Here is a 22,974-nt window from a genome sequence, read left to right on the forward strand (position 1 = left end):
GTCAATGTTAGAATTTTATTGTACACTGTAATTTTCTGCTTTCTATTCTCCTCAACAAAATTCCACAGTTTGGGATAATCCACAATAACAAGTATGAGGAATAAATTTTCACCGTGTAATTATAACAGTTATTATTATTATGGTTGTTATTACTTGCTTTTACAAGAATCTTATCATACATTCTCACTTAATAAATAATGAACATCCCTTTAATTAGCTATTAAAGGGAACATCTAATTCCTTTTAATAGCTAATTATTCTTTTCTTTTATGGATAAAATAATTTGGTTTTGCAACTAAAAATATTGTTGCAACAAATTCCCTCATGCATATTTCCCTATACTCTCCTCTATTACTAAAAAGTAGATAACAAAGAGTGAAACATATGGGATAAGGAATTGATTAATTTTAATTGCCTTTTTTTCTGATTACTCTATTGAGAGGTAAAATGCATATTCTCTTTCCCCAACAATGGATATGAAAGGCTTTTACATTCACTAGCACTGCTGTAAAAACAATCTTAAAATGAGGGATTTGTTTATTCATTTATTTCTTGACTTCCTGTGACTGAATCCCATGTTGAGTGCATACTTGTCACTGGGAAAGGTCCGTTTTGTGAACTATCTGTTAAAATTTGGCCACTATTTGCACTGAATTTTCCTTTTCTATATTAAATTGTGTAAGCTCAGTGCTTATTAAGAGTTTTCAATATTTCATCAGCTATTTTGTAACCCTCCACACTCCAATGAGACTTTTGTTTGTTGTTCCTTTGCATGTGTTTGTTGTTTGCTTTTTAAATTTTTATTGCATGTAACAAAATATATCTACATTTTCATTTTGATTGTTGTAATTCACGTCTTTCTTTAGAAAACATTTCTCACCCTAAATTTATAAAAATACGCTCACATTTAGTTTTATATTTTTGGTTGAATTATTTGATTTTAATTCATAATCTTTCCCTAATTAGTATTAAAATGTAGATCAGTGTGGGAAACACCTATTTTTTTCCCAGATCATTTCAAAGTATATCAAAATGTCATTTTTATCATACATGTATTTTTCATACAAATCTGTTCATTATGGTAAGTATCATATAATATTGTAATTAAAATGATTTTATAGAAGGTTTAAACTCTGGTAGCTATATCCTTTTATTGATGGCCTTATTTTTAGTTTTTTTTCAGTACTTCTGCTTCTACTTTCCATTAAATAAAGAACTGATAACTCAGTAATAGTCATTGAATGCCTATTATATGCCAGGTGCTTTTCTGCATACTGTGGATATGCCAATGATTAAGACCAACAATGGTAATGAAAAAGAAGTTGAAGAATAGATACAGTCAATATCAATAGCACCACTTGAACTGCATCACATAGATGTTGATAGTCTTCATCTTTAACATGGTCTCATAGAAATTATGAAATTTCATTTTGCATTTCCACTTTGAACAAGGTATCTTTAACGGTAATTTTCACTAACATCTATTTTTATTCTATTGTATTCAGAAAGGCTTTCGTTTTTTTAACATATTGAAGCTTTATTTGTGACTTCATATATGGCCAAGTTTGCTAAATGTCCCGTAGCACTTGAAAAGAAGGTATATTTTCATTACTGTAGTTTTAGGATTTCACATATATTTACTAATTAAGTTTTTTAGGTCTTCTGTAATCTTACTAAGTTTTGTCCACTTGATCACTTGGATCACTTGATATGACAGGTGTATGAATTTTGGCTAGCTATACCAATTGTAATATTTTCTACTCATGTTAAGTGCTTTCTTCTGAGATGATTTTGAAATATTAAGCTATTGTTTCCATGTTTTGTATGTTCATTTTCTGATATCTTTTCATTTTCTGTCAAGATGTTATTTGGCTTATTTTTATATTTTTAAAATATCAATTTGAAGAGGTTTTGGCTGTATTTTCTGCTTCCCATAGATAAATGTGAAGGATTTTTTTAGACTCGTTAATGGGTACGCTTATAGTGGAATATGTGCTATCTCCACTTCTGGCTTCACAGATTGACGACTCTCTTCAATCTGGTTACCAGAAAAGACTTAAAATATGGCCTCAGTATATAACATCTATTCCTCAATGTCAAGTCTGGTCAAGAACACTTGATAGTTTCAAGATGGAAACTAAGTCTTTTGAGTCCCTTTTTCTTAGCCATCTGAAACTTTTATTAATCTGAGTGCTCCTGTGTAGTATAATTTAATTTCTGTAGCTGTATTTTCCCATGAGGGTGAAATTCTGGAAAGAAGTATTTGCTGGATATGTTTGAGATTTGTTAAGCCTTACAGCCACATTCCTTTTGGAATCTTATACACACCCACAGTTTCCCACATTCACCCACAATTCAGAGACAGTAAGAAATTGTTCCAATATCTTTATTCTCAGATCTATGTTTCCTGAACAACCACAGTCCTCTCCTTTTAGGGGTATGTAGTTGGTAGCAAGTTTGGGTTGCTATAGAGTTAATTGACATGCCTTAGTAAATTTATTTAACTTACATTTATTTAGACTTTTTTTATTTTTGGCCTCTTTAGCTTCAACAGAGAGACAATATCTCCAAGGTAGAAAACCAGCATAAGTGCCCTGTATTAGATTTACAGCTACTCTACTGTACTATTTCCTTAGTGTCAATACCAAAGTAATATCCCAAAGTAGAATAAAAACACTGCAATGGCTTTGGCTTAGTGAGCTGAAGCTTTCTATACTTTGAAAAGTGTATAAGCCTATATTTATGCAGTTGTATGTAGTAAAGATGTCAAAAACTGCATTATAGTGATGATTTACTTCTGTTACCTTTTAATGAATGCAAACACACATAACTAAATCTATACATCCTTGAAAATAAGGGAAACGCATATTTCATGTGCAATAAATTCATAGTTTTGAATGCCTGGCATCCACAAACACCATTTGTCTATCATTGAATAGTCTAATGGCACTTTGAAGTCAAAGAGCAACAAAAATTAAATACTAATCCAAGCTGGGGAAATTTCTATGTGTAAATGAAAAGAGAATGATGATATATATAGGTTCCAAAATTAATTATTATGAAAGTTATTAAGATTTTAGTCATTTTAGATTCTGCTGTATGAGAATAAAGGAAAGTGATATGTTATAATTATAATAAAAAGAAAAAAATTCAAAATTTGTAATTAAACCAAAAAATATAGTATCAGTCATTTTCTAATCAGCTGTATAATACATCAAAATGTTTCATAATTATTTGTTCTTCTCTGAATCAGACCAGTTGCCAATAGTTTTATTTAGGTAGATGATTATAATCACAGCAAAACATGTTAATTCTGTTTCTTATGGTAAAATACTTTGATTAAAAATCAATAAACACACATGAATCTTCTTCACAATAAACCTATGAAGAGACAAGTATAATTTGAGAAACTCATCTTGGCAAGATTGATTTTGTTCAATCCAGTCACTCAGCAAGCACAGACAGAAGCCTGTGCAGGATCCCATGAAGGACACAAACATTAGTAATTCGCCACCCATTTCTTCAAAGTAAGGATAATCAAAGAATAATGTAAACATCTCTAAAATAATTAGAATATGAGACAGGCTTCAAAATGAAGAAAGAAATGAAAAAAAGCAATAGAAATTCATGAAATCAAAAGAGCACAAAAACAAAACACTCTTGCTCTTGTGAACTTACCTTTTAACAACAAACCTACAAAGAAGCAAACTTCCCAAAACACTTCAAAAGAGCTTATATAGCTATTATTATTTTTGTCTTTATTGAACTTGTTATAATATTGCTTCTGTTTTATGTTTTGGTTTTTTGGTCACAAGGCGTGTGGGAATCTTAGCTCCCCAACCAGGGATTGAACCAGCACCCACTGTACTGGAAGGTGAAGTCTTAACCACTGGACCACTAGGGAAGTCCCAGCTTAAAGCTATTATGACTTTAGAACCTTGTCCTTTTGAAGCATAAGGCTAGAACTCTAAAGCCAAAATTTTCTGAATAGTGATAAAACCAAGCAAGACCCTATGGGGCCTTCCAGGGACAGAACCCCACCCCATGTTGTCCACCTGCCTCTTTTCTGTAAAACAACTTTAGTCAAAGAATAAATTTAGTCAGAGAAGTGAGAAAATGCAGAAGCAAAGGAAAGCAGTCAAACAAGACCAAATAATCACATAAACAAAGTCAAGGACCTTTAGTTCCTCCTCAAGGGCTACAGACAATATTCTGAGCCACATCCTTTGAGCTGTTTTGAATATACTGACACCCCCGCCAGGTGGATGAAGTTAACTAAATGACCACACTGTAGCCATGACATAAGCTGCTCCACCTTAACACAATTCTAAGAACTGGCCTCACGGTAACTGGAACAAACCAACCCTGGAGCTGATTAACTGTACGTCAAACAATCAAGATGATGCTAATCAGACCACTGCATAATCAATTTCAAGATGATTGTCAGAATTGATTGTGCTGTTCTACACGTAGCCCCCTCCCTCTGCCTATAGATCTCTGAAACATCCATTTCAAAGCTCTTGACCCCGATCAGCCGTGGGGAATTGGCTTTTGGACATGAGTCCACCTTCTCACCAGGTTACTGGCCTCCTGAATAAAGCAACGTTTCCTTTCCAACCAACACTTGTATTGGCTTTCGAGCAGCAAGCAGCCAGACCTGAGTTCGGCAACAGTTAAAATACATATATAACATTTCCGCAAAATTATCAAGAACTTGAATCCACTTTGTGGTTACATTATTAACCCTATAATCTGAATAATGTAACCTGATTTAGATGTAAATACCCTCCATATAAAAATCCCTGTCCGGTTATTGTGAACCGATATTGCTCTTATTGGAACAGATGTCATCAGTGGAGAGGAGAAGACAGCGGAAGATGAGATTATGACAATTGATAACTGTCTTAGTTAGCCTGGACTGCCATAACAAAATACCATAGAAAGGATAGTATAGAAATGATAAAAATTTATTTCTCACAGTTCTGAAGTCCACATTCAAGGTGCCAGCAAAGTAGCTTTCATTCAAAGCTTCTCCTGGCTTAGTAGGTGGTCATCATCACAGTGTGTGCTCACATGAGCTCTTCTTTCTGCCTGCAACAAGTGAGAGTGAGAGCTCTGATCTCTCTTCCTCTTCTTATAAGGGCATTAATCCCACCATGGGGCCCTACTCTCATGATCTCATCTAAACCTAATTTATCTCCCCAAAACCCCACCTCCAAACACCATCATGTTGGGGGAAGGGCTTGTAAACAAAAAGAACAGTTATACAGGGATTGAATAGCAACCTACTGCAGTCACTCATGGACAGTGCACCCTGAGGGGAATTCAGGATGTAGAAAAACATAATGAAACATTCAGTGTTTTGGATATATGGCCCCTAAACAGTTAAGATGCATATTAAAGAAGAATGTCAGGGACCTCAGATGTTTGAATCTTCTCATACGTAGAAAAACACTAAAATCATTAACTTAAGATGTCTGTTTTTGTGATTAGCAGTAATCTTTTACCAAGATGTATGCTTGACTACATGTATTTCCCAGCCAAAAAAATCACATATATATATATATATATATACTGCATCCTCTCCTACCTCTTTGGAGCAGTTCCTCAGAGTATCTGAGAGCCTGTCTCCTGGGCTATAGTCCTCAGTAAGATCCTTGAATAAAACTGGAAATCACTGCTCTTACACTGTGCATTTTTCTCCAAACTACAGGCTTCAACATGTGAATGGCAGGGGCGGGGGGTGCGTGAACATTCAATCCATAATCATGGTGAATAAAAACAATGGCAGGTCAATTGCCTATTGATATAGACAACATGTTATATAAGAGAAAGAAGAAAAGAAACAATTTTTTTTTTTTTTAGATTTTGGGGGTAGGAGTTTATTAATTAATTAATTTATTTTTGCTGTGTTGGGTCTTCGTTTCTGTGCGAGGGCTTTCTCTAGTTGTGGCAAGTGGGGGCCACTGTTCATCGCAGTACGCGGGCCTCTCACTGTCACGGCCTCTCTTGCTGCGGAGCACAGGCTCCAGACGCGCAGGCTCAGTAGTTGTGGCTCACGGGCCTAGTTGCTCCACGGCATGTGGGATCCTCCCAGACCAGGGCTCGAACCCGTGTCCCCTGCATTGGCAGGCAGATTCTCAACCACTGCGCCACCAGGGAAGCCCAAGAAACAACTTTTTATGTAAAGGTTTAGTTTTAGTATGTTTGATCAACATTACTAATGCAAAATAGCAATTTCTGGTGATAAATTTAGATAGGATAAGGTGGCGCTCAAAGGATTTTGTTAGTATTTATTCGTCTTCAAACAAGATGATACATGGACTTTAATCAATGTGATCATTTTTCCTTGATTTTGAGTCTATGAATTTAGTTAATGTGCCAGGAGAGGTTAGGGGCACACTTCATGCAATATGTGCAATATGGCCTACCCAACCTAGAGATAAAGGGGCTATCTTGGGTAGAAGTCGTTAAGTCTGACTTGAAGTTATTGCCCCTCCCTCAGAAACAAAGTGACCCTATCTGTACCTAAATTTCAGTTCGTCTCATCAGAAAACAGACCCTCGCCAAGTGCATCTACATAACTGACCCAGACAGTTCAACCCACACTCACGATCCATTTCCATGGCCATGTCCCCCCAAAAAGAGTGTTCTTGATCAGCCCAAGTCTCAGAGTGTGAGTTCTGTACCCTGAGTAGAATGACCAGGTCTGCTTTCAGTTTGGAATATGTGGTACTGAGGCTAAAATAACTGTAGCTTTCACGATTGGTTTTCAGCTTAGCTAAGTATCAGTCATTCAGGCCCTGCCATTTAATGGAAATTCTGTGAGTCAAGGATTCCAAAACAGCCAGCAGCGTTGGCTTTATATCAGGCAGCAGAAAAAGAGATAATTCCTTCCTCCCTGCCATGTCACCTTCTCCCCTCAAAGGGACTGCTGTCACTTTCTCATGTAAAGCCAAGAAGCTGGTGGGGATAGGTTGGCCACAATCGTCTCTAGACCACGTGTTTTGGGGGTCTTTTCTAGCTTCTTAGCCATAGACTTCAACTTGACTCAAAAACCCAGAGTCACCAGGCTTCTATGGCTGAGGCTTCCAACTTAACAGGAGCTCATTCGCAAGGTGCATGTCATAAAAGGATGTGTTTAGTAGCCCTTTAACCCCAAGTCCAAATCACCCAAAGTTACCTGCCAATAAGTGCTTCATCCCTGTGGATGAATACTGTTTTTGCAGAAGTTTCCAATTGGCAAGAATTACCACCACAAAAACCTGTTCTACTCCCAGCACCCAAAGGGTCCAACAAATTGACTGAAGCTCATGCTAAATTATAACAAAGCTATTGGCAGGTGAGTTTGTTCCATTGACTCACTTATCTATCTCCAGCTTTCCACCTGTCAGAATGTTCCCTTTGTTACTTATGAGATGGGAAATTACAGGCATATAACAACCAATATCGATTCTTATGATACATTCATATGTAGAAGCAGCAAAACAATACCAAGTCATTTAAACCTCTTTTATGTTTCTTCACTGCAAGTTTTGCTCTACCCTATTGGTTAAGTTCAGCATTCCTAAGGTTACATTCAGAGTTCCCAGGAGATGCTTTTATCTCCCAGATAGGGGCTGGAAAGTACTGGAGCTTGGGGGAGAAGGTTTGGAGGCAAATTATGGACATGGCTATAGCAGCCTCAGAGACTTTTTTTCTTCTTTGCCTATGCACCTGTTCACTTTCCAGTACCTAGGTAGTGCCTGGGCTCAAGGACTCTTTCCATCTTCCTCTCACCATGATTTCTATCCTATCAGGATTTCACCCTACATTCCACGGCACCATCATCTATTTCTGTGCCCACAGGTGGGCAGAGCCATGTGTTGGCTGTCTGTTTCCAACAGAACTATAAACTTTTGAATCCCTCCTATCCCTGAAGTTCCAACATATTTGGATGATTGTGTAGGACATTCAGTCTTCCTTGGGTGCAGACTTTGGTCTCAGCCCCAATCCTTAAATCTCCTGGGATCAGGGTAGAAGCAAAACAAGGAATAAAGGGACACATGGAAAATGTCTCTACTTCTGAAAGTGAGTTGGTTCACCAAAGCTCCACTGGCTCTCAGGACTCCTGGATTTGTTTCCTGCTGCTTGGAGGAAAGAGCAAAAAACAAATGCACTATTCAGGCTTCTTGTTTCAACCCTACCTTCTGTTAATTGGCCTTCAACCACCTTCCCAATTCTTCCTTATAGACAACAGAGTGGAGAAAAATGTATTTCCCAATTGATCAAACACTTTTCAACATATCAACTACCTATTTACATTGACCCACAGGGCACTAATCTTTTCTTTTTGAAAAGGTCATGTTTTTGCAACTATATCTCATTTTTGCCTCTAAAAGTGTTAACTAATTAATTAATGTATTTATCCTGACAGGAAACACAAGGTTTCTGGATCATGGGACAAAACGATTATTTACTTACTGGGCATCTTGTGCCTGTTCCCCATGACGCAATTCTCTAAAGGACAATGTGATGAGGGTGTGACGTCTATGCATATGTAAGGGGACTTGTACTATAAGACAAGAACCTGGAATAGATGCATGCATAAGATCAGGAATGAGGTATTAGTCAAAATTTAAGGGGAATAAAGTATTCTCAGTTCTAGGTAGGTGAGAAGGGGATAAGAAAAGGCTTTTCGAGGAAATCTCAGTTTGAGCTTATTTTAGTGAACCATATACTTGTTTTCAACGTACATTCCTCCTCTCCCTTGCCTTCATTACATAAAAATATTGGGCAGATAATCACTCTTCCTCTAAGCAGCCCACAGGGCTCAGAGCTGGCAACCTCAGTTCCAGGTGCAGAATTAGATAAGCCTGTGATAACCATGTTAATGCCTTTTTGAAAATATTTGGTTAAGGAACCAAGGTTTAATTCAAACACAATGTATGACTGCTTTTAAGGATTGTTGTCGCTTTAAGAGTTTGCATGTAACCTAAGTAGACTCAATCAGACTCAAAGACTTCTATTAGTATGTGAGGCTACTCTCTTTTATATACTGCTCATGAAATAAAGAAAAATATAGTCTATTTTACTATTGATAACCATATTATAATGACAAGATGACACGGCCTTAGCATATAGCTGTCATTGTGGACAGCAGAGACAAGAGGAAGCAAGAATCAGATTTCTTGATGACACATTGAGTAACTGCCTTCCAACTTATGATAGATAAAAATATCCTTATTGTTTAATCCAGGGTGAATTAGATTTGCTGTTATTTGAAGTTGGTATGACACCACAAATACAAAACTTGGTACAAGGAATTGGGAAACTAAAACATTAAATCTGCTGCTTGGAGACAGTAGGGTGATGAGCGTCTGTAAGGATATTCCATTATGCCACTCCAAGGAGCACCACTTTTATGAAATATTATGTCAATCCTGCACCTGGAGTTGTGCACCGAGGTGAACATTTTAACTACCGCTTATTGTATCAGCAAGAACTGTTAGTTTTAATAGTATTTAGTATTAGTTAATAATATACAGTTATCAGAAACATTTCACATATGTTATGCCATTGGTTGCATCTGAAGACAGATTAAATGTGTTTGATTAGTAAATTTCCAAATAGATATAAAATTGTACCTATTGCTGTAGTAGTCTTCTATTGCTGCTGTACCAAATCACATTCCAAACTTAATGGTTTAAAATAACCCGAATTTATTACACTACAGTTCTGGAAGTCAGAAGTCCAAAATGAGTCCCAAGGGGCTAAACTCAAGATGTCGGCAAGCTGGTTCCTTCTGGAGGTTCCTTGCCTCTTCCAGCTTCTAGGGACTGCTAGCTTCTTTGACTCCTGGCCACATCATTCTAATCTTTGTTTTTGTTGGCAAATTGCTTTCTCTTTCATTGACTTTTTTGCCTTCTTGTTATAAGGTCACTCATGATTACATGTAGGACACATCAGGAGGATAATCTCCCCATTTCAAGACCTTTAACTTATTCACCTCTGCAAGGTCCCTCTTTCCATATTAGGTAACATATTCATAGGTTCTGGGGATGAGGACACGGGCCTCTTTGGAGGGCCGATATTCAGTCTATCCTATTGTGTTAGGATATTTTATCAATGATAGAGCTTTTTTATTTTATTTCCTAATGATCTGTGATTTGAAGGAGATAACATACTTAAGTAAAGCAATAGTTAAAGCTTGTTTATTCTACCCGAGTGATCACTGCTGTGTTCTTCTCCCTTGAGAATGAACTGTGAGAATAAAAATGACACTTGTATTACAGAATCATGTCTTTCTAACTATGTTAATAATGTTCAGATATATTTTCGAAACTCATCCTCTATCTAAATTTTAAGAAAAAAAATTAAGTTATAGTGGTATATTTATAAGCCTTAGTCAGAGAGAATACGTACTGTAATACTTTGTTTCAAATGTATCATGAACCTGGCCAAGAAAATTTAAATGTACAATTTTTTTTAAAGTTGGATATCTACTTTCTGTTCTTTTTAAACCTATACTATTTTCTTATTTTAGTTTCTAAACATACAATTTTAACACCCTATGAACTGATAAGGCAGTTAAGTGATATATATAGTCAGTACTCTATCTCTAAGGTTGCTTTCTCTTAATTGGTATGGAAATTCAGAAAACATTTTCATATGCATGTTGCAATCCTCATGTAACTTGAAGGATATTAAATATATAATATTCACTAAATCAGTTTTGGTTTTCAATTAGAAAATTATAATAGTTGAGGGAAATGGTTTAGCAACATTTCTTCTGGTTAATTGGAGTCCATGGTGATTCAAATTTTAAAATAGATTCCACTTCAAGAAGTGCTTTTCTATATGTAATGGTTTTAATTTTCATATTATAACACTTTTTTCTCATTGGCTCAAATACCTTGCTTGATTACAAATATAGTACATAATTGGAATAGGCTTTCGGAATTACTAATTGTGACGTTATTGCCAGTACTGTGGCTTCCATTCATCTTCATTTATACAACTTTAATTTGTGCTCAAAAATCATAGTGCCATTTCATTCATTCCATTTTTAATCAGCAAGTTGTATTATAATTCTCCATTATATGTGATGCTCACAATAAAAATTGTTTTTTGTTTCTTAATTGATGTTTTTATAGTAAGAAATAGAACAAGCTAAGATCCAAATTAGATGTGAAGGCATGCTTTCCCTTCTGCTGGCATTAAGACGGGGTGACTATCACTACATACAGAACGATTCTCAACCACAAAGTAATTCAATGTTAAGTTTAGTTGCAAATTTTCAAAGTCTAACAATATGCTTGTTCTCCATCCATTCAGTCAGATCGAAACAATTCTTCTCTTTCCTTTGGAATTGAGTAAGATTAAACAACATCACTATGAACAACCTGCTATTTGTAAATTCAGTAGTCATAGCTTATACTCTAAGCATTGTGAGGTACCAATTTCAACTTAAAAAGTTGTTTTTTTTTATAATATATTGAATAGGTAGGCTCTTACAAAGATTTTACAAAAATCAGTAACCCCAATGTCACCTCTATTGTGTTATACTTGATTATTTGTTTCTATACCTTGTCCTCTGGCTATGGCTTTATGCCAATTTAGTCTCCCAGTCCTATAGGATCTTTCTCTTTCCTTGTATTTGGAAATTGAAGACGTGGCATACTTTGTGCATTGTAATGGTGATTATTGCTTATCTTTAAATGTAAAAGCAAAATCTAAAAAGAACAATAGACATTTCTCCAAAGACATACAGATGATCAAGAGGCACATGAAAAGCTGCTCAACATCACTAATTATTAGAGAAATGCAAATCAAAACTGCAATGAGGTATCACCTCACACCAGTTAGAATGGGCATCATCAGAAAATCTACAAACAACCAATGCTGGAGAGGGTGTGGAGAAAAGGGAACCCTCTTGCACTGTTGGTGGGAATGTAAATTGATACAACCACTATGGAGAACAGTATGGAAGTTCCTTAAAAAAATTAAAAGTAGAATTACCATATGACCTAGCAATCCCACTACTGGGCATATACCCAGAGAAAACTATAATTCAAAAAGACACATGCACCCCAATGTTCACTGAAGCACTATTTACAATAGGCAGGTCATGGAAGCAACCTAAATGCCCATCGACAGATGAATGGATAAAGATGTGGTACATGTATACAATGGAACATTAGCCATAAAAAGGAATGAAATTGGGTCACCTATAGCGATGTGGATGGACCTACAGACTGTCACACAGAATGAAGTAAGTCAGAAAGAGAAAAACAAATATCATATATTAATACATATATGTGGAATCTAGAAAAATGGTACAGATGAACCGGTTTGCAAGGCAGAAATAGAGACACAGATGTAGAGAACAAATGTATGGACACCAAGGGGGATAAGCTGGGGTAGGGGGGTCGTGGTGGTGGGATGAATTGGGAGATTGGGATTGACAGATATACACTAATACGTACAAAATAGATAACTAGTAAGAACCTGCTGTATAAAAAAATAAAATTTAAAATATAAAAAATAAAAGAATTTTTAAAAAGAACAATTCAAATGCCTATATACTGATAGAAAAGTACATCAGTGGGTTGATAGCCACTGAGTATATTTTGAACTTCAGAAGAACAGTAGCAACTTAAATATTTCTTAAAAGCACTATGAACCTGACAAAGACACTCAGAATTCAAAGAAGGAAATTCTCTGAAATGCAGATCTTCATTGGGTAGGTGGGCTTTTTCATCTCTCTGTTCTTTAGACTTGGTCATTAAATATTGTCCACAAGTTAGTGAATAAAATTCAAAAAGAGTGACATAATGGTTTCCAAGAGCCACTCAAAAGGAACAAAAATGGGAGAAACACTGCAAAGTAGACTTCTGGAAGGAAATAGCATTATATGCTCTAAATGTATCACCTAAATCATTTTAATGCAACATATACAGATATATTCTAGCATTTATATTTTATAACAATGGTCACTGTATCTGTAAAGAAAGTTTAACTTTATTTGAAATCCTCACAGAAGCAATCATTATTATATTTTATTATGTTACTAATTACAATAAATCTACAATTGAAATTTTATTTTCAGTCAGTTATCTTGACTCACTGACATTTAAATGTACCATAAATCTTAATATGAGGTGTGAGCAAATCTTCAGAGCAGTTGATTCTGAATGAAATAGTATTAGGCAATATTTTATTTTTTCAGAATTTACTTTTAAAATCTTGGGAGTATTCTTATGGACTGAATTCTGATCTTCCCCACCTCAATTTGTATGTTGAAGCCCTAACTCCCAATGGGATTGCATTTGGAGATTCAATCTTTAGGGAGACAGTGAAGGTTAAATAAGGTCATGGGGTGGGGTCCGAATACTATATAAATTGGTGCCTTTATAAGAAGATGAAGAGATACCAAAGATCTCTTTCTCCATGCATGCACAGAGAAACGGCCATATAAGGACACAGAAAGAAGGTGGCCATCTACAAGCCAGGCTAACAGCACCTTGATCTTGAACTTCTAGCGTCCAGAACTGTGAGAAAATAATTTTCTGTTGTGTCAGCCACCAAACCTGTGGTATTTTGTTATGGCAGCTGAAGCAGACTAATACACAGTATAAGTTATTAAAGATAATAATTTAAAAGTTAACTGCATGAACTAGTAAGCAAAAGTCTTGCAGTTACATGAACTTGGGGATAAAGAACTGTAATAATCTTTATTTCTCTGAAATTTACCTTATTGTAGCAAAAACTCCCATTTTCATATCTTAAATTATAAGTTAGCCATTTTAAGGTAAAGTCAGTTGTTTTTTTTCCAGTTCTTAATGTGTTCACTTAGCTTGTCCTAATTCTTCCTTAGCTGACACAGAATTTTTGGAGGGAGAACAGTCTATAACGTAACATTAAGTCATAGAGTCCTTTGGTACAAACACATTCTCCATCTCCCACAATGGGAACAAACTCATCCTATCTTTTCATTTATTACTGCTTTATATTTTCACTACCTTTCTGACATGTCAGTGGTTCTAAAACAGGATGTGCTATGGAAAATGTGGATGCTCCATTTGGAAGTAGAGGAAATGCAAGGCATTTGGGGTAAAGGTTTTGAAAGAAGATGGTCCTCAAGACTCTGGTTAGACTCACTTTGCCTCTATTTATGTGCAATGTTGGCATGGAAAATCCCTCTCAAAACTCAACACATCCACAGACTTCATATAGAAATTGAGGCAAGGTTTTTACTTTCAGTTCCTCCAAACCCATCTGGGTTTTGTTTTGTTTTGCGGTACATGGGCCTCTCACTGTTGTGGCCTCTCCCGTTGTGGAGCCCAGGCTCCGGACGCGCAGGCTCAGCGGCCATGGCTCACGGGCCCAGCCGCTCCGCGGCATGTGGGATCTTCCCGGACCGGGGCACGAACCCGCGTCCCCTGCATCGGCAGGCGGACTCTCAACCACTGTGCCACCAGGGAAGCCCCCATTTGGGGTTTTTATCTTCAATTCTCCCCTCTCAGGAATCAGCCCACGGTAGGGGGAACCAGAGCATTTATTTATGTTCTCATTAAGCAACTAAACATATTTCTTTTTCTAATAATGCTTCTACTCATTCCTCCAAAACAACTTATTATAAGTCAACTGGGTCATCTGGTTCTTTAGCTATTGTATTCCTTATTTATAAGAAAATAAACTTTTAAGGTCTGTTTTGTGAAACTGAACAGCCCAAGTTCTTACATCTCATAATTTTCCTATCAAGTTAGCCCCCTAAACCCAATTTTCTCTCATTTTGAAACTCAGTTAATTTAGTTTATTAACTTAAAAAAAATTCTTTTCACTTTGATTTCTGCTACACTTACTTTCCCTTGTCAGTAGAGAATAGAAAACATCCTTGATGATGACTGAACCAAAAAAAGGACTTCGGGCAATCTTTATAAATTTGTGTGTGCGGCAGAGGTATGGACTTGGGTTAATATCTCAGAATTTTACTATGTTTATTTAGTCTATATATTTATCATCATGATTTTTGTGTGTTTGTTTTTGCACACTCAGCAGACATATAATGAACGTGGGCAGAAGTGAGGCACATCACCTCTATGTCCTCCAGGAGGATAAACAATCCTGTGTGTTTAGGTCATCCCTTGAATGAGAACCCTCCAACAAACCTACATTGGACTTTTAATAAATAAAACATTTACTTGTACCATGTTTCAGCCATGATGTATTTTTTGATAGCTCACTACAGCAGCCAACAAAACTTTAAGAAATGTGCTAAGAATGGGGCAACAGAAAGAGAAGCTTTGATCCCTCATGAATTATAAAACCATCACACCTTCAAACAAAAAAAATCAAAAAACAAACAAACAAAAAACCATAACCTTCTCTATCCAAATAACTTTTTCTGTTCTGTGCAACTCACAGGTAAATGGGATTTCTATTTTTATAAAGTCTACACACTCATAATAAAGCAGTCAAATAAAAATTGGTCTATAACCATTAGCTTTCTTCTACATATATTATGGTCTTTGGATAATAGAAAAGTAAAGCAGCTACATCTCCATGTACAAAGTGACTTATCATTGCAAATTCATTAAAAATTCCAACTGTTTGGACGCATTTGCCTGAAAAAGGAAAATTTAGTGCCTATACACCTAAATCTGATTTTTTTCCTTTTTCTTATTTATTTTCATGCTCTAATTTGAGGGGTTGGAAACAAGGCAGTCCCAATAAAATTTAAATGAATATTTTCATGTATCTGGAAATATTTATTTTTAAATACACAGATAATCCTAGGTCAAAAGCCGTAAAAGGAAGTGCATTCCTACCTGCATGTGGAAGCCCTGTCTCAGTGTACTATGATATATCCAACCTCCCCTTGCCACCTGACTTATTTGAAAAACCTGATTTATTTGAACAACCAAGAAGTGCAATCTTTGGGTAACTATGTATTTGTTATTCTGTATTTTAGTTTCGGGGGTGATGACTTTGAAACAACCCAAAATGCAAGTATCTCTTAGCTTCCTCTCTATTCATAACCTTTTCTTACATACAGAAGTGAGTTATTGGGGTGTTAAAAATGCTGTCGATGGATAGCTCAATAAAATTAAGACTAACATAAAAGTAGACCAAGTGGTAAAAGGAATATTGACTTTCTCTTTATTGCACATTTAACAATATGAATTGTAGTAAAATATAATTTTATGTTAGATAATAAGAAGAATGTGTTCTACAGCACCGTGTATTTATGGCATGCTTTCCAGTCCTCTGCTTAATGTCTGCATATGAGAACTAAAAATGCATTTTCTCCATTGGTTGTGTATATCCTAGTGAAGGTGACATTTATTCACCACTGAAGTATTAGCAATTTTCTTTTGCCAAATTATTACTTGTAACCATGTATATATACATAATACATTGTGATCACTAAATAAGAAGCTGGGATGAAATCAGGTTCTAGAAATAGTCACATATGTTACTAAAGGCTGTGTTTAGATGTACAGGTAAACGACAAGCAGGTAAGGTTATGCCCAGCTCTAAAAAAGGTAACAGATTATTATGATTTTATTTAAACTTTTAAAAGATTTAACTTCTATTAGATAATTCATTTTATATGTAGTTTTAGATATTACTTCTAGGTATTTTCTTTATGGCTGAAGGGAAAAATCATTTCTTGATTATTTCATTTTCTTCCAGTTAAACTGCACCATATATATATAACACATTATTATTGTGGTGAGTCACAACTGCAACATTTAATATGGAAAATATTCTTAGTTAAATATCAGTTAGCTTTTCCTAGAAATTACTGATCTTTCTTTTAATCTTGTCAAAGCAATTTGGTTTTAGAATGAGGAAACAGGCTTATAAAACAAAGATGCTGATAGCACCATAAAGTCTGTATAGCACATATTCTCAAATTAGAAGTGTGTTTTAAGAATGATTGCCCTAGGTGTATAATAAATACGATTAATGATATCATCATAACGAAAAAACTAATCTCATTTTATACATCTGCAGTTTGGTTCTATTACTCACACTGTTTGCTATACATCTTGTGTCATAATCCAAATAGCTTTAGCGTTAAGCAATTGAAAATATTAGTATTTTATATATTTTTTCCTGTTTGTCAATTTTGTTTTAATAATAGGCTAGATTTCTCAGAAGTGAGGGCCAGTTTTAAATTAAATACACACATAAATATTTGTCTTTCTATAGCTAGCCCAGTGACTTTAATATGAGACCGTGTTTAACAAATAGCTCATTATCCAGTGACTTTTCAGCAGCCTCTAAAATTGCTGTCAACCAGGTTTAACATTCCATATTAATGTCTGGAGTTTCCCTGAGCAGTGGTTGAGGAAATCCCGCCATATTATATTTAAACCATGTGGTGCCTTTTTCTTCTCTATTAAACAAATTCAGAATCTATTTTCAAGAAATTTCTTAAAGTTAATTTTTGTCAAAATGTGATTATTGATTTATACTTGATTAAAGCTGAGAATAAGATGAAAGATCATTCCATTTAACTCTGAAACCAAATTTAGAGACTGCATAAATGCAAAGTAGTTTTAGAGTTGCTAACCTGTATTCCTGTAAGAAAGAAATTTACTAACTAGAGTACAGTGTGTACGTACAATTTTTCTGTCTTTAATGTTAGAGATTCTAATAAAAAATAGTTGCTAAAGTACTTAAGTCAGCTCTTTTATTGCAACTTTCTAAGATAGCTTGAATTCTCTGTATCAATCTATCTATATGTCTCCTACCTATCTATCTAACTATTCATCCATCTATCATCATCTCTCATCTTTCTATCATATAGTTAAACTCCTTTGCTACAGTCTGCATTTGTTCCTGTTGAGACTGAATTTATGTATTTGAGCATGTACGTGTGTGTGTGTGTGTGTGTGTGTGTGTGTGTGTGTGTGTATTTATGAAAGATATTGGTCTATAGTTTTTTCCTTGTAATACCTTTGTCTACTTTTGGTATTAGTGCAATGCTGGCATCACAGAATGTATTGGGAAGTGTTCCACCTTTGTCTATTTTTCTGGATCAGATTGTGAAGCATTCATATTACTTCTCTCTTAAGAGTTTTTTAGAATTTATCAGTGAAACTTTCTGGCCCTGGTGTTTTCTTTTTTGGAAGGTTTTTAAACAACAACAAAAAAATCAGTTTCTTTAATTAATGCAGGACTAATAAAGTTATCTATATCTATTTCTTCTTGACTGAGTTTTGGTAGTTTAGGTCTTTTAAGGAATTGGTCCATTTCATCTACGTTGCCAAATTTATTGGTATAGGGTTTTTTTTTTTTTACATATAATTAACATTATCAGTAATGATGTTACTTCTTTCACTCTTCATATTGACAAATTTTTTTATTTTATCTTTTTCTGTTTCTTTCTTGGTCAGCATCACTAGAGGTGTAACGATTATTTTGATATTTTCAAAAAGTTATCTTTTGTTTTTTCCAATTTTATTGATTTCATTCTAATTTTTTACTATCATTTCCTTATTCAACATGTTTTGTATTTCTTTGCTTTCCTTTCCCAAATTTCTTATGGTGGAGTTCTAAATTACTTGATTTTAGACCTTGCTTTTCTAATGGAAGCATTTAATGATATAAATTTCCCTCTAAGCACTGTTTTATGCTTCCTTTATCTTTATTTCATTTTTTTCTTTCTATCAATTCAATTGTGCACTTATATACTTGTATTTTATCTCCTTTATTGGTTCTATATAGTAGCTTTCCTAGACTTACAAAGTCCATTTAAAAATAATATACTTGCCTTTAAGAAATATTCAACTGTTTCATGTGTAGTGTAACAGTATATGCGGCATTACTCCCTCCCGTTCTTGTTTTCTTTGTCATTCATTTCACTTTTATTTTTTTTTATTTTTTAAAGAGTTAACTTTTAGAGTAATTAAGAATAAAAATACAATTGTTAATGTACTATCAATTATTCCACTTCCAATGCTCTTCACTTTTTTTTGTGTAGAACCAAGTCTCTGAACATATAATTTTCCTTCCACAGAAAGAACTTTCTTTAACATTCCTTGTAGTTCTGCCATACATTAATTTCCTCAACTTTTATATGTCCATTTCTTTTTTTATTTGAATTTTATTTTTTTCATACAGCATGTTCTTATTAGTTATCTATTTTATACATATTAGTACATATATGTCACTTCCAATCTCCCAATTCATCCCGCCACCACCCCTACCCCCGTTTTCCCCCCTTGGTGTCCAACGTTTGCACTGTTGGTGGGAATGTAAATTGATACAGTCACTATGGAGAACAGTATGGTGGTTCCTTAAAAAATTAAAAATAGAATTACTATACGACCCAGCAATACCACTACAGGGCATATACCCAGAGAAAACCATAATTCAGAAAGACACATGCACCACAATGTTCACTGAAGCACTATTTACAATAGGTCATGAAAGCAAGCTAAATGCCCATCGACAGACGACTGGATAAAGAAGATGTGGCACGTATATACAATGGAATACTACTCAGCCATAAAAAAAAATGAAATTGGGTCATTTGTAGAGACGTGGATGGACTTAGAGACTGTCATACAGAGTGAAGTAAGTCAAAAAGAGAAAAACAGATATATGTCCATTTCTTTTTCATATTTCAAAATGTTTTGCTGAGTTATAATTCAATGTTTCAGCTTACTCTTTTAAAGTATTTAAAGAAATGATTTTCAGTATACCCACATTGTTATGCAACTATCATGTTAGTTCACTTTTATAACATTTTTGTCACCCCAAAATGAAGCTCCATGTCCATTAGCAGTCATTCTCCACTCTCCAACTCCCCAAGTCCTAGACAACCACCAAGCTACTTTCTGTCTCTATACATTTTCCTATTCTGGACATTTCATACAGAGAGACTCATACATCATGTGTGTGTTTTTTTTTTTTGGTAACTTACTGTATTGTAATATGTATAAATATACATATATACACACACATATACATATATATGTACACACACATATATAAAATATTGTATATATGTATGCATATGTGTATGTGTGTGTGTATATATATATACACACATATATATGTTATGATACACTAGAGACTTATAACAACACACTGTTTTTATCTTACAATTTTTATTGGTCATTGCTCCAGGCACAGCTTCATTAGGTTCTGTGCTCACCATCTCACCAAACTATAATCAAAGTGTTGTACAGGCTTCATTCTCATCTTTAGATTTGTTTAAGGAAGTGTCCACTTTTAAGCTCCTTTAGGTTCTCTGCAGAATTAATTGTGGTCACAGAATGCATATCAACTTAATTACTTGAAGCCAGTAATGGAGAAAGAGAGGGAGTCTATTGCTTCAGGTCTCTTGCCTCTGACCCTCTTTTTACAAGTCTCACTTAACTAGGACAGACCACCCCAGATGTTATTCCTTTTTATTAGTATTAAGTCAACTGAATGGGACCATAATTACATCTGCAAAATCTCTTCAATTTACTGTATTCTTCTACTGGTTAGATGAAAGTTACGGGTCCTTCTCACAATCAAGGGATGGTTACTACAGAAATTTATGAATACCAGGAGACAAGTAACATGAGGCCATCTTAGAATTCTGATTGCCATATGTCACTAAATTTAGATGTATCTATTTTAATATGAATTTTCTTATTTAACTTTTATTTTTCCTAGCCACACCCATCAGCCTGGAAGTGTGGACTCAACCAAAGAAAGGATAGTTAGGGAGTTTGAGATTGACAGTACACACTGCTATATTTAAAATGGATAACCAACAAGGATCTACAGTATAGCACAGGGAACTCTGCTCAATATTATATAACAACCCAAATGGGAAAATAATTTGAAAAAGAATAGATACATGTATATGTACAGTAACTGAATCACTTTGCTGTACACCTGAAACTAACACAACATTGTTAATCAACTATACTCCAATATAAAATAAAAACTTTAAAAAGTATTTCAAATGTTCAGCCTTGTTCACCAGAGAGTAATGGCCTCAATTAAATGTTCACAACATTTAAAAGTTTGCTTTATAACTTTGCTTCAAATATAAATAAACTGATTCATTAGACTTACAGAATATCTAAAACAGATTAGATATCAAGTATATATACTTGTGCATTTTGTATATTATGGACTTTGAAAGACTGCTTTGGATCTGGCTACATTTTGAATTATATAATATATAAACCAATAGTAAGTTCTGACGTGAGATAGTTTTAATCAGTTCAAATGTCAACTACACAGATTATCTGACTATTAGCACTTGTCTCTTTAAATCTGATATATGTTAAAGACATGACTTTCTCTTCTACCGTTATGCACCGTCTTATCACCTAGGAAAGTTTGTCGGTTATTCAAGATTATATTACCTTCCCCTATGACCTTTTACATAAAGATGCCACAAAGTTTCCTTCCTTTTTGTTTCATGTTAGTCATACCTACTTCTTTTATATTCGTCTCCATTTCTTTGTTTTTTGTTTGTTTGTTTGTTTTGTGGTACGCGGGCCTCTCACTGTTGTGGCCTCTCCCGTTGCGGAGCACAGGCTCCTGACACACAGGCTCAGCGGCCATGGCTCACGGGAGCAGCCGCTCCGCGGCATGTGGGATCTTCCCAGACCGGGGCACGAACCCGTGTCCCCTGCATCAGCAGGCAGACTCTCAACCACTGCGCCACCAGGGAAGCCCATCCATTTCTTGTTATAAGAGATATAGCCAAATAAAAGGTTATTTTGGATACACCTTGTTAGGTAGAAAAGACAACTGGACATTAAAGCATACCTTTCCTGCATGTATTTGAACCTTCAAAAAAGTTTCCAGAAGCCAGGCAGCCCAATTTATTTAAATAGGCATATCTATGTTACATTTTCCTGCCCTTTTGTACGCCTGGCTTCAAAAATAAATCTATCAGGAATTTGAATTAAAAGGAATAGTCCTAATTTTACTTAAACTGCCATGCTTGTGAATATTACGTGTCTGAATGATTTATTCTGCTTTGCATGAAAACTTTAAGGATTGTAGCCAATGTGCAGCAGAAAACAAAATGATATGGTATTTCTCATTTCAAAGTGAGGGGGAAGATGCACTTCCAGAATGAAAACCTCAGTTGTATTTTTAAAAGATAGACTGCTATTAGGGTCTTACTGTGTCCATAAAATATCCTTTGCTCTATATTTACCCAGTAGTTTTTAGTGAATTCAGAGAGAGAATCTTAGTATTATGATCAATCGGGTCAATTACACTGATTCACTGTTACAAACCTGCACCTGCTTATGAAGCTGCAGGAAAAAAAAAAAAAAACAGCAAAAGTCAGAGTTTTAGAAGTATTATGGTGAATTAGAACAAGATGGGGTTAAACAGAGAAAGATTTGAGGTTATGAAGTGCATTACACCAACTAGCTACTAAGCTATGTTTGCTTCTGCTCAACTTCTTTTTGCTAGACATGTATGGAGGGTGTGTGATAACAAATACACAAACAGGTGCTCTATAATACAATAACATGGAGCCATTACAAAAACTGTGTCCAGAAAAGTATCATAAGCACATCTCCATTCAGATGAGTAGAACAAATATCAACAAACCAACAGTAATGCATTTCTCAAACTGATATGTTTTCTATGAGAAAGCTTTTATTCTTCACGAAAGGTACTGGTGATTTATTGCTCAGAATATTTCAAACTATAACACCCTTTTAAAATATCAGACGTTTACTAAAATGGAGATTACATATATAGTCTGTGTAAAAAGAATATGTTGTCACATATAAAAGATAACATTCTTAATTATGGTCTGTAATAATTCTTAGTTGTATCATCTTTAAACAATTACATGGTTAAAAAAAATCATTAAACTTTTTGAAAAGTGCTGCCATCACTTTTCTGATACACATGATAGAAAATTTTACTTTTTGTATTTTAGATATGTGTGTGTTTCAGATATTATATATTTATATACAAGTTAAATAAGAATGAAAT

This window comes from Delphinus delphis, chromosome 5, assembly GCF_949987515.2.
Source record: "Delphinus delphis chromosome 5, mDelDel1.2, whole genome shotgun sequence".
Taxonomy (NCBI): Eukaryota; Metazoa; Chordata; class Mammalia; order Artiodactyla; family Delphinidae; genus Delphinus; species Delphinus delphis.